At 48.6% G+C, this 13,074-nt stretch overlaps 1 pseudogene; it reads right to left on the bottom strand.

The window, feature by feature from the left end:
• LOC137248637 (T-complex protein 1 subunit eta-like) overlaps positions 1-13,074 on the bottom strand; it is a 528,633-nt pseudogene that overhangs the window by 111,372 nt on the left and 404,187 nt on the right.

Here is a 13,074-nt window from a genome sequence, read left to right as displayed (position 1 = left end):
TCCCTCCCAAGATCATTTCTGGATGGATTTCGGCATCTGTCCGGGATCCCGTCAGGGTCATTTAGGAATGCGTTCGAGATCCCGTTACGGTCATTTCCGGACTTCTTCGGGGCTATATCGGGATCATTTCTGGATGGTTTACGGGATCCGTCTAGGATCCCTTAAGGGTCATTTCGGGACTATGAGGTGATCATTTAAGGATTCGTCCGGGAACCCGTCAGGGTAATTTCCGGACTTTTCCGAGACTATTTCGGGATCATTTTGGGACCTTCTCAAGATCATTTCTGGATGGATTTCGGGATCAGTCCGGGATGCCGTCATGGTCATTTGGGACTATTAAGTGATCATTTGAGGACCTTTCCGGCATCACGTCTGGATGATTTTCGGTATCCGTTCGGGATCCCGTCGGAATCATTGCGGGACTTTTTCGGAATCATTTGGGATCCTTCCGGCATCATTTCTGCATAGTTTTCGGGATTTGTCCGGGATCCCGTCGGGATTATTTCGGGGATTATTTCGGGGCTAATACGGGATCATTTGGGGATCCTCTAGGGGTCGTTTCGTGACTTTTTCTGTATTATTTCGGGATCATTTGGGGACCCTTCCGGCATAATTTCTTGATGGTTTGCCGGATCCATCAGGGTCATTTCGGAACCATTTTGGGATCATTTGGGGACCCTTCCGAGATCATTTCTGGATCCGTCCGGGATGCCGTAGGAGCCATTTCGGGATTTTTTTACTTTACCGGGATAGTTTTTGGACCCTTCCGGGATCATTTCTGGATCTGTGCTGGATCCCATCTGGGCCATTTCCGGACTATTTCGGGATCATTTTGGGATCCTTCCGGAATAATTTCTGTATGGTTTTCGCGATCCGTCGTGGATCCCCTCGGAGCAATTTCGGAACTTTCTCTGGAGTATGTCGGGGTCATCTGAGGACTTTTTCGGGATCATTTGGGGGCTCTTCCGGCATAATTTCTGGATGGTTTTCGGGATCCGTTCGGGATCCTGTCGCAGGTCATTCCGGAACTTTTTCCGACTAATACGGGATCATTTGGGGACCCCCTTTCGGCATCATTTCTGGATAGTTTTCGGGATCCGGACGGGGTCATTTCGGGACTATTTCGGGATCATTTGGGGTACCTACCGGCATCATTTCTGGATGGTTTTCGGTATCCGTCCGGGATCTCGTCGGGGTCGTTTGGGGACCTTTTCGGGATCATTTGGGGGCTCTTCCGGCATCATTTCTGGATGGTTTTCGGGATCCGTCCGGGATCCCATCGGGGTCATTTCGGGACTTTTTCGCGACTAATACGGGATCATTTGGGAACCCTTTCGGCATCATTTCCGGATGGTTTTCGGGATCCGTCTGGGATATTGCGGGACTATTAGGGTATCATTTGGGGACCTTTCAGGCATCATTTCTGGATAATTTTCGGGATCCGTCTCGTCATTTCGGGATAATTTGGGTTCCCTTCCGGCATCATTTCTGGATGGTTTTCGAGATTCGGCCGGGATCCCGTCGGGGTCATTTCAGGACTTTTTCGCCACTAATACGGGATCGTTTGGGGGCCGTTTCGCCATCATTTCTGGATGGTTTTCGGGATCGGTCCGGGATCCCGTCATGGTCATTTCGGCACTATTTGGGGATCATTTGGGAACCTTTCCGGCATAATTTCTGGATAGTTTCCGGGATCCGTCGGGGATCCCTTCAGGGTCATTTCGGGACTATTAAGGGATCATTTGAGGACCTTTCCGGCATCATTTCTGGATTGTTTTCGGTATACGTTCGGGATCCCGTCGGGGTCATTTCGGGATCATTTGGGTTCCCTTTCGGCATTATTTCTGGATGGTTTTCGAAATTCGTCCGGGATCCCGTCGGGGTCATTTCAGGACTTTTTCGCCACTAATACGGGATCATTTGGGGGCCCTTTCGCCATCATTTCTGGATGGTTTTCGGTATCCGTTAGGAATCCCGTCGGGGTCATTTCGAGACCTTTTCGGTATCATTTGGGTTCCCTTCCGGCAGCATTTCTGGATGGTTTTCGGGATTCGTCCGGGATCCCGTCGGATTCATTTCAAGACTTTTTCGGGATCATTTGAGGACCTTTCCGACATCATTTCTGGATAATTTTCGGGATCAGTCCGGGATCCCGTCGGGGTCATTTCGGGACTATTTCGGGATAATTTGGTGTTCCTTTCGGCATCATTTCTGGATGGTTTTCGGGATCCGTAAGGGACCCCGTCGGGGTCATTTCGAGACTTTTTCTCGACTAATACGGGATCATTTGAGGACCTTTCCGGCATCAGTTCTGAATAGTTTCCGGGATCCCGACTGGGTCATTTCGGAACTATTTCGGGATCATTTGGGGTACCTACCGACATCATTTCTGGATGGTTTTCGGGATCCGTACGGGATCACGTCAGGGTCATTTCAGGACTCTTTCGGGATCATTTGGGTCCCTTCCGGCATCATTTCTGCATGGTTTTCGGGATCCCTAAGGGATCCCGTCGGGATCATTTGGTGTACCTTTCGGCATCATTTCTGGATGGTTTTCGGGATCCGTCCGGGATCTCGTCAGGGTAATTTGGGGACTTTTTCGGGATCATTTGGGGGTTCTTCCGACATCATTTCTGGATGGTTTTCGGGATCCGTCCGGGATCTCGTCAGGGTAATTTGGGGACTTTTTCGGGATCATTTGGGGGTTCTTCCGACATCATTTCTGGATGGTTTTCGGAATCCGTCCGGGATCCCCTCGGGGTCATTTGGAGACTTTTTCGGGATCATTTGGGGGCTCTTCCGGCATCATTGCTGGATGGTTTTCGGGATCCGTCCGGGATATCGTCGGGGTCATTTGGGGACTTTTTCGGGATCATTTGGGGGCTCTTCCGGCATCATTTCTGGATGGTTTTCGGGATCCGTCCGGGATCCCGTCGGGGTTATTCCAGGACTTTTTCGGAATCATTTTGGGTACCTTCCTTCATCATTTCTAGATAGTTTTGGGGATCCGTCCGAGATCCCGTCGGGGTCATTTCGGGACTTTTTCGCGACTAATACGGGATCATTTGGGGATCCTTTCGGCATCATTTCTGGATGGTTTTCGGGATCCGTCCGGGATCTCGTCAGGGTAATTTGGGGACTTTTTCGGGATCATTTGGGGGTTCTTCCGACATCATTTCTGGATGGTTTTCGGAATCCGTCCGGGATCCCCTCGGGGTCATTTGGAGACTTTTTCGGGATCATTTGGGGGCTCTTCCGGCATCATTGCTGGATGGTTTTCGGGATCCGTCCGGGATCCCGTCGGGGTCATTTCGGGACTTTTTCGCGACTAATACGGGATCATTTGGGAACCCTTTCGGCATCAATTCTCGATGGTTTTCGGGATCCGTCCGGGATATCGTCGGGGTCATTTGGGGACTTTTTCGGGATCATTTGGGGGCTCTTCCGGCATCATTTCTGGATGGTTTTCGGGATCCGTCCCGGATCTTGTCGGGGTAATTTGGGGACTTTTTCGGGATCATTTGGGGGCTCTTCCGGCATCATTTCTGGATGGTTTTCGGGATACGTCCGGGATCCCGTCGGGGTCATTTCGAGACTTTTTCGCGACTAATACGGGATCATTTGGGAACCCTTTCGGCATAATTTCTGGCTGGTTTTCGGAATCCGTCCGGGATCCCGTCGGGGTCATTTGGGGACTTTTTCGGGATCATTTGGGGTCTCTTCCGGCATCATTTCTGGATGGTTTTCGGGATCCGTCCGGGATCCCGTCGGGGTCATTTCGGGACTTTTTCGCAACTAATACGGGATCATTTGGGAACCCTTTCGGCATCATTTCTGGATGGTTTTCGGGATCCGTCCGGGATCCCATCAGGGTAATTTCGGGACTATTAGGGGATCATTTGGGGACCTTTCCGGCATCATTTCTGGATAATTTTCGGGATCCGTCCGGGATGCCGACGAGGTCATTTCGGTCCTATTTCGGGATCATCTGGGATACCTACCGGCATCATTTCTGGATGGTTTTTGGGATTCGTCCGGGATCCCGTCGGGGTCATTTCGGGACTTTTTCTCGACTAATACGGGATCATTTGCGGACCCTTTCGGCATCATTTCTGCATAGTTGTCGGGATCCGTTCGGGATTCCGTCACGGTTATTCGGGACTATTAGGGGATTATTTGAGGACCTTTCCGGCATCATTTCTGGATAGTTTTCGGAATCCTTTCGGGATCCCGTCAGGGTCACTTCGGGACTTTTTCGGCTTTCAGGATTTCTCCGGGAACCCGTCAGGGTAATTTCTGGACTTTTCCGAGACTATTTCGGGATCATTTTGGGACCTTCCCAAGATCATTTCTGGATGGATTTCGGGATCTGTCCGGGATGCCGTCAGGGTCATTTTGGGACTATTAGGTTATCATTTGAGGACCTTTCCGGCATCACTTCTGCATGGTTTTCGGTATCCGTTCAGGATCCCGTCGGAATAATTGCGGGATTTTTTCGGGATCATTTGGGGTCCCTTCCGGCATCATTTCTGGATGGTTTTTGGGATTCGTCCGGCATTCCGTCGGGGTCATTTCGGGACTTTTTCTCGACTAATACGGGATCATTTGCGGGCCCTTTCGGCATCATTTCTAGATAGTTGTCGGAATCCGTTCGGGATCCCGTCAGGGTCTTTTCGGAACTATTAGGAAATCATTCGAGAACCTTTCTGGCATCATTTCTGGATAGCTTTCGGGATCCTTTCGGGGTCCCGTCAGGTTCATTTCGGGACTTTTTCGTGATCATTTAAGGATTCGTCCGGGAACCCGTCAGGGTAATTTCCGGACTTTTCCGAGACTATTTCGGGATCATTTTGGGACCTTCTCAAGATCATTTCTGGATGGATTTCGGGATCAGTCCGGGATGCCGTCATGGTCATTTGGGACTATTAGGTGATCATTTGAGGACCTTTCCGGCATCACTTCTGGATGGTTTTCGGTATCCGTTCAGGATCCCGTCGGAATCATTGCGGGACTTTTTCGGAATCATTTGGGGTCCCTCCCAAGATCATTTCTGGATGGATTTCGGCATCTGTCCGGGATCCCGTCAGGGTCATTTAGGAATGCGTTCGAGATCCCGTTACGGCCATTTCCGGACTTCTTCGGGGCTATATCGGGATCATTTCTGGATGGTTTACGGGATCCGTCTAGGATCCCTTAAGGGTCATTTCGGGACTATTAGGTGATCATTTAAGGATTCGTCCGGGAACCCGTCAGGGTAATTTCCGGACTTTTCCGAGACTATTTCGGGATCATTTTGGGACCTTCTCAAGATCATTTCTGGATGGATTTCGGGATCAGTCCGGGATGCCGTCATGGTCATTTGGGACTATTAGGTGATCATTTGAGGACCTTTCCGGCATCACTTCTGGATGATTTTCGGTATCCGTTCGGGATCCCGTCGGAATCATTGCGGGACTTTTTCGGAATCATTTGGGATCCTTCCGGCATCATTTCTGCATAGTTTTCGGGATTTGTCCGGGATCCCGTCGGGATTATTTCGGGGCTAATACGGGATCATTTGGGGATCCTCTAGGGGTCGTTTCGTGACTTTTTCTGTATTATTTCGGGATCATTTGGGGACCCTTCCGGCATAATTTCTTGATGGTTTGCCGGATCCATCAGGGTCATTTCGGAACCATTTTGGGATCATTTGGGGACCCTTCCGAGATCATTTCTGGATCCGTCCGGGATGCCGTAGGAGCCATTTCGGGTTTTTTTACTTTACCGGGCTAGTTTTTGGACCCTTCCGGGATCATTTCTGGATCTGTGCTGGATCCCATCTGGGTCATTTCCGGACTATTTCGGGATCATTTTGGGATCCTTCCGGAATAATTTCTGTATGGTTTTCGCGATCCGTCGTGGATCCCCTCGGAGCAATTTCGGAACTTTCTCTGGAGTATGTGGGGGTCATCTGACGACTTTTTCGGGATCATTTGGGGGCTCTTCCGGCATAATTTCTGGATGGTTTTAGGGATCCGTCCGGGATCCTGTCGCAGGTCATTCCGGAACTTTTTCCGACTAATACGGGATCATTTGGGGACCCTTTCGGCATCATTTCTGGATAGTTTTCGGGATCCGGACGGGGTCATTTCGGGACTATTTCGGGATCATTTGGGGTACCTACCGGCATCATTTGTGGATGGTTTTCGGTATCCGTCCGGGATCTCGTCGGGGTCGTTTGGGGACCTTTTCGGGATCATTTGGGGGCTCTTCCGGCATCATTTCTGGATGGTTTTCGGGATCCGTCCGGGATCCCATCGGGACTTTTTCGCGACTAATACGGGATCATTTGGGAACCCTTTCGGCATCATTTCCGGATGGTTTTCGGGATCCGTCTGGGATATTGCGGGACTATTAGGGTATCATTTGGGGACCTTTCAGGCATCATTTCTGGATAATTTTCGGGATCCGTCGCGTCATTTCGGGATAATTTGGGTTCCCTTCCGGCATCATTTCTGGATTGTTTTCGGTATACGTTCGGAATCCCGTCGGGGTCATTTCGGGAGTTTTTCGGGATCATTTGGGTTCCCTTTCGGCATTATTTCTGGATGGTTTTCGAAATTCGTCCGGGATCCCGTCGGGGTCATTTCAGGACTTTTTCGCCACTAATACGTGATCATTTGGGGGCCCTTTCGCCATCATTTCTGGATGGTTTTCGGGATCCGTCCGGGATCTCGTCATGGTCATTTCGGCACTATTTGGGGATCATTTGGGAACCTTTCCGGCATAATTTCTGGATAGTTTCCGGGATCCGTCGGGGATTCCTTCAGGCTCTTTTCGGGACTATTAAGAGATCATTTGAGGAACTTTCCGGCATCATTTCTGGATAGCTTTCGGGATCAGTCCGGGATCCCGTCGGGGTCATTCCGGGACTTTTTCTCGACCAATGCGGGATTATCTGAGGACCTTTTCCGCATCATTTCTAGATGGTTTTTGGGACCCGTCCGGGATCCCGTCGGGGTCATTTCGGGACTTTTTCTCGACTAATACGGGATGATTTGGGGACTTTTCGGCATCATTTCTGGATGGTTTTCGGGATCCCGTCAGAGTCATTTCGGGACTATTAGGTGATCATTTAGGACTTTTCCGGCATCATGTCTGGATGGTTTTCGGTATTCGTTAGGAATCCCGTCGGGGTCATTTCGAGACCTTTTCGGTATCATTTGGGTTCCCTTCCGGCAGCATTTCTGGATGGTTTTCGGGATTCGTCCGGGATCCCGTCGGATTCATTTCAAGACTTTTTCGGGATCATTTGAGGACCTTTCCGACATCATTTCTGGATAATTTTCGGGATCAGTCCGGGATCCCGTCGGGGTTATTTCGGGACTATTTCGGGATGGTTTTCGGGATCCGTAAGGGATCACGTCAGGGTCATTTCAGGACTCTTTCGGGATCATTTGGGTCCCTTCCGGCATTATTTCTGCATGGTTTTCGGGATCCCGTCGGGATCATTTGGTGTACCTTTCGGCATCATTTCTGGATGGTTTTCGGGATCCGTCCGGAATCCCGTCGGGGTTATTTCAGGACTTTTTCGGAATCATTTTGGGTACCTTCCTTCATTATATCTGGATAGTTTTGGGGATCCGTCCGAGATCCCGTCGGGGTCATTTCGGGAATTTTTCGGGATCATTTAAGCATGGTTTTCAGGATTCGTCCGGGATCCCGTCAGGGTAATTTGTGGACTTTTCCGAAACTATTTCGGAATCATTTTGGGCCAAAATGATTCCTGGATGGATTTCGGGATCTGTCCGGGATCCCGGCGGGGTCAGTTAGGGAGCCGTTTGAGATCCCGTCAGGGACATTTCGGGACTTCTTCGGGACTATTTCGGGATCATTTCTGGATGGTTTTCGGGATCCGTCCGGAATCCGTCGGGGTTATTTCACGACTTTTTCGGAATCATTTTGGGTACCTTCCTTTATTATTTCTACATAGTTTTGGGGATCCGTCCGGAATCCGTCTGGGTCATTTAGGGACTTTTTCGGGGACAATACGGGATCATTTTTGGACCCTTCCGGCATCACTTCTGGATGGATTTCGGGATCTGTACGGGAACCCATCAGGGTAATTTCGGGACTTTTTCGGGACTATTTCGGGATCATTTGGGGACCACTTAGGGGTCATTCCATGACTTTATCTGTATTATTTCGTGATCATTTGAAGACCCTTCCGGCATCAATTCTTGATCGTTTGACGGATCCATCAGGGTCATTTCGGGACCATGTTGGGATCATTTCTGGATCCGTCCAGGATGCCGTAAGATTCATTTTGAGATTTTTTTGTTACTTTTTCGGGATAGTTTTGAAACCCTTCCGGGATCACATTTGGATCCGTGCGGGATTCCATCGGGGTAATTTTCGGCCTATTTCGGAATCATTTTGGGACCCTTTCGGAATCATTTCTTTATGGTTTTCGCTATCCGTTGTGGATCCCTCGGGGTCATTTCGGAACTTTTTCGGAGCTTTTTCTGGACTATGTCGGGATAATTTAGGAACCCTTCCTGGATGGTTTTTGAGATCCGTCCGGGAGCCCGTCAGGGTAATTTCGGAACTTTTTCGGGACTATTTCGGGATCAATTTGGTACCCTTCAGGCATCATTTCTGTGTGGTTCTCTGGATAAGTCTAGAATTGTGTCGTTGTCATTTCGGGTTTTTTTGGGACTACTTCGGGAACTTTTGGAAACATTTCCGGGGCGTTTCTGGATGGTTTTTGGGATCCGTCCGCGATAGCGTCGGGGTCATTTTTGGGATCCTATCATGTTATCAGCTCATAAAGTTCTTTTTGTTACTCAATTACAAAAATAAAATGCATTAGGCAGAAAAAAAATTTTAAACAGATAACTTTATAAGCAGGCTAACGTGAATAGCCCACATATTTCATTTTCTCCTTGCGGACGGGGCCGCGGGTAAAGGCTAGTATATTATAAATGGCAAAGTTTGGATGTGAAGATGTTTGGATGTTTGTCCAGACGTTTGTCTTTGTGACTCAATCACGCAAGAACGGCTGGACCGATTTGGATGAAACTTTGCACACATATAGCCAATGGTCTAGAAGGATCTACTAGCTAAATATTTTTCAAAAGGGGCGTGCTCTCCGCCCCCTAGGAACAGTTATAACTTAATTATTATATTTTTTCGTCTTTGCGACTGAATCACGCCAGAATGGCTACACGCATTTTGATGAAATTTGGGACACAGACAGTAGTCTACTAGCGAAATTTTTTTCGAACATGGAAAGAGGGGTGGGGATCCCACGACCCCTTCGAGCAATTATTTTTTAATAATTTTTACACATTATAACTTTACGTATACTGGCCTTCACCAATATCACAGACTCAAGGGGTCAAATAAGTCGAGGGCTTACAAACTAAGCAGTGACACCCTCCGCCCGCCCCCTTTATCTCCCCTCTGGTGTAAAATCTATAAATTATTATAACTCAATATAAATTTTCTCCTAAATCAATAGTTTTTGGTATCTGGTACATACAGTTCGAGATCTAGACAATTTTGGAGGAACGATCAGTGGTCCTCTCCTCTACTCCCGCCATCCGCCCTCCATCAATTGTTTTTATTAGCACGCTTTTATTAGCTTTACCTGTATGTTTCTATGTAACTTTTTATTCGCTCCAATGCGCCTGCTGCCTTATTAACATGGTTTTATAATTAGCTCCACCTTATTTGTAATCCCGTAAGGGTCATATCGAGACCCTTCCGGGATCATTTCTGGATGGTTATCGGGATCGGTCCGGGGTTACGCCGGGGTAATTTCGGGACTTTTTCGGGACTATTTCGGGATCATTTTGGGACCCTTCCGGGATCATTTCTGTATAGTTTTCGGGATCCGTCCGCGATCCCGTCGGGGTCATTTGGGGCCTTTTTCGGGATCATTTGGGGGCTCTTCCGGCATCATTTCTGGATGGTTTTCGGGATCCGTCCGGGATCTCGTCGGGGTCATTTGGGGACTTTTTCGGGATCATTTGGGGGCTCTTCCGGCATCATTTCTGGATGGTTTTCGGGGTCTCGTCGGGGTCATTTGGGGACTTTTTCGGGATCATTTGGGGGCTCTTCCGCCATCATTTCTGGATGGTTTTCGGGATCCGTCCGGGTTCTCGTAGGGGTAATTTGGGGACTTTTTCGGGATCATTTGGGGGCTCTTCCGGCATCATTTCTGGATGGTTTTCGGGATCCGTCCGGGATTTCGTCGGGGTCATTTGGGGACTTTTTCGGGATCATTTTGGGCTCTTCCGGCATCACTTATGGATGGTTTTCGGGATCCGTCCGGGATCCCGTCGGGGTAATTTCGGGACTTTTTCGCGACTAATACGGGATCATTCGGCATCATTTCTGGATGGTTTTCGGGATCTGTCCGGGATCTCGTCGGGGTCATTTCGGGACTTTTTCGCGACTAATACGGGATCATTCAGCATCATTTCTGGATGGTTTTCGGGATCTGTCCGGGATCTCGTCGGGTCATTTGGGGACTTTTTCGGGATCATTTGGGGGCTCTTCCGGCATCATTTCTGGATGGTTTTCGGGATCCGTCCGGGATCCCGTCGGGGTCATTTTGGGGCATTTTCGGGACTATTCCGGAATCATTTCGGGACTATTTCGCGATCATTTGGGGACCCTTCCGGCATCATTTCTGGATGGTTTTCGGGATCCGTCCGGGATCTCGTCGGGGTCATTTGGGGACTTTTTCGGGATCATTTGGGGGCTCTTCCGGCATCATTTCTTGATGGTTTCCGGGATCATTACGCCACTTTTTCGGGGTTATTTTGGGTCCCTTTAGGCATCATTTCTGGATGGTCCTCGGGATTCGTCCGGCATCCCGTCGGGGTCATTTCGGGGCTTTTTCGCGACTAATACGAGATCATTCGGCATCATTTCTGGATGGTTTTCGGGATCCGTCCGGGATCCCGTCGGGGTTATTTTGGGACATTTTCGGGACTATTCCGGAATCATTTCGGGACTATTTCGCGATCATTTGGGGGCTCTTCCGGCATCATTTCTGGATGGTTTTCGGGACCCGTCCGGGATCTCATCGGGGTCATTTGGGGACTTTTTCGGGATCATTTGGGGACTTTTTCGGGATCATTTGGGGGCTCTTCCGGCATCATTTCTGGATGGTTTTCGGGATCCGTCCGAGATCTCGTCGGGGTCATTTTGGGGCTCTTCCGGCATCATTTTTGGATGGTTTTCGGGATCCGTCCGGGATCTCGTCGGGGTCATTTCGGGACTTTTTCGCGACTAATACGGGATCATTCGGCATCATTTCTGGATGGTTTTCGGGATCTGTCCGGGATCTCGTCGGGGTCATTTCGGGACTTTTTCGCGACTAATACGGGATCATTCGGCATCATTTCTGGATGGTTTTCGGGATCTGTCCAGGATCTCGTCGGGGTCATTTTGGGGCTCTTCCGGCATCATTTCTGGATGGTTTTCGGGATCCGTCCGGGATCCCATCAGGGTAATTTCGGGACTATTAGGGGATCATTTGTGAACCTTTCCGGCATCATTTCTGGATAATTTTCGGTATGCGTCCGACGAGGTCATTTCGGGATTATTTCGGGATCATTTGGGATACCTACCGGCATCATTTCTGGATGGTTTTTGAGATTCGTCCTGGATCCGTCCAGGATACCGTAAGATTCATTTTGAGATTTTTTTGTTACTTTTTCGGGATAGTTTTGAAACCCTTCCGGGATCACATTTGGATCCGTGCGGGATTCCATCGGGGTAATTTTCGGCCTATTTCGGAATCATTTTGGGACCCTTTCGGAATCATTTCTTTATGGTTTTCGCTATCCGTTGTGGATCCCTCGGGGTCATTTCGGAACTTTTTCGGAGCTTTTTCTGGACTATGTCGGGATAATTTAGGAACCCTTCCTGGATGGTTTTTGAGATCCGTCCGGGAGCCCGTCAGGGTAATTTCGGAACTTTTTCGGGACTATTTCGGGATCAATTTGGTACCCTTCAGGCATCATTTCTGTGTGGTTCTCTGGATAAGTCTAGAATCGTGTCGTTGTCATTTCGGGTTTTTCTGGGACTACTTCGGGAACTTTTGGAAACATTTCCGGGGCGTTTCTGGATGGTTTTCGGTCTGTGTGAAATTAGTATTAGGTTAATGTGTTAAATTTAAAGCTTGAATGTTTTATTATTATCCTGTTATTTAATGTCTGTTGTACTATAAAAGATCATACATGATCTTATTGTACTAATATACATATATTTCTTTTAATAAATGAAAATGAAATTTCATTTCTCTTCCTAATGGGGAGTATTCTCGCCTCATTATGTAGATGGTGTTATGGGGACATAAGACAACCCGTGGCGGTTCTGAGCGCGGTATTTTGTCAGGCCTGTATCTTCTTCCAGTGAGTAGTCTTTAGGCTTGGCGACCACATCGGGGACGCGTAGCATGCAATCGGCTGGCCAATTGCTTTGTAAGTGTTAATGAGCGTTTCTTAATCTTTACCAAAAGTACTGCCAGCAAGAGATTTGAGGATTTTATTGCGGCTCTGGATTTTCGGTACAATTGCGGCTGCATGCTCACCAAAATGTGGATCCTGATCAAACGTCACGCCCAAGATTTTGGGGTGTACGTCAGTCGGTAGCGTAGTGCCATTGACGTGGATGTTCAAATGGTCGATATTTGGGACGTCCATGTTGTAGATAAGGTCGCCGATGATTTAACCGGTGATGTCAGGTTTCGTAAAGCGAAAAAATTGGAGATCAGGGAGGTAGCCGTTTATTTTGTTGCAAAGCCCATCGATCTGTGGCCCTGGGCCTGTGGCCATTATTGTGCATTCATCGGCGTAGGTCTCTTTGTAGTTAAACAAAAGTGGCGATAGGACACCACCCTGTCACTCCTTGTTTAATTCTTCTTGGTTTGAATGTTGCGTTCCTAAATTGCACCGATGCCTGCCGACTACCCAGATAATTTGCGGTTCATCTTTTAAGACTTGGGGGAAGGGTAGACCCTTGCAGTAACGTGCCATGGTTGACCGTATCAAAAGCTTTTCACAGGTCTAGCGCAAC

The sequence above is a fragment of the Eurosta solidaginis genome, chromosome 4, assembly GCF_040869045.1.
Source record: "Eurosta solidaginis isolate ZX-2024a chromosome 4, ASM4086904v1, whole genome shotgun sequence".
Taxonomy (NCBI): domain Eukaryota; kingdom Metazoa; phylum Arthropoda; class Insecta; order Diptera; family Tephritidae; genus Eurosta; species Eurosta solidaginis.
This window is presented reverse-complemented; position numbering and strand designations above follow the sequence as displayed.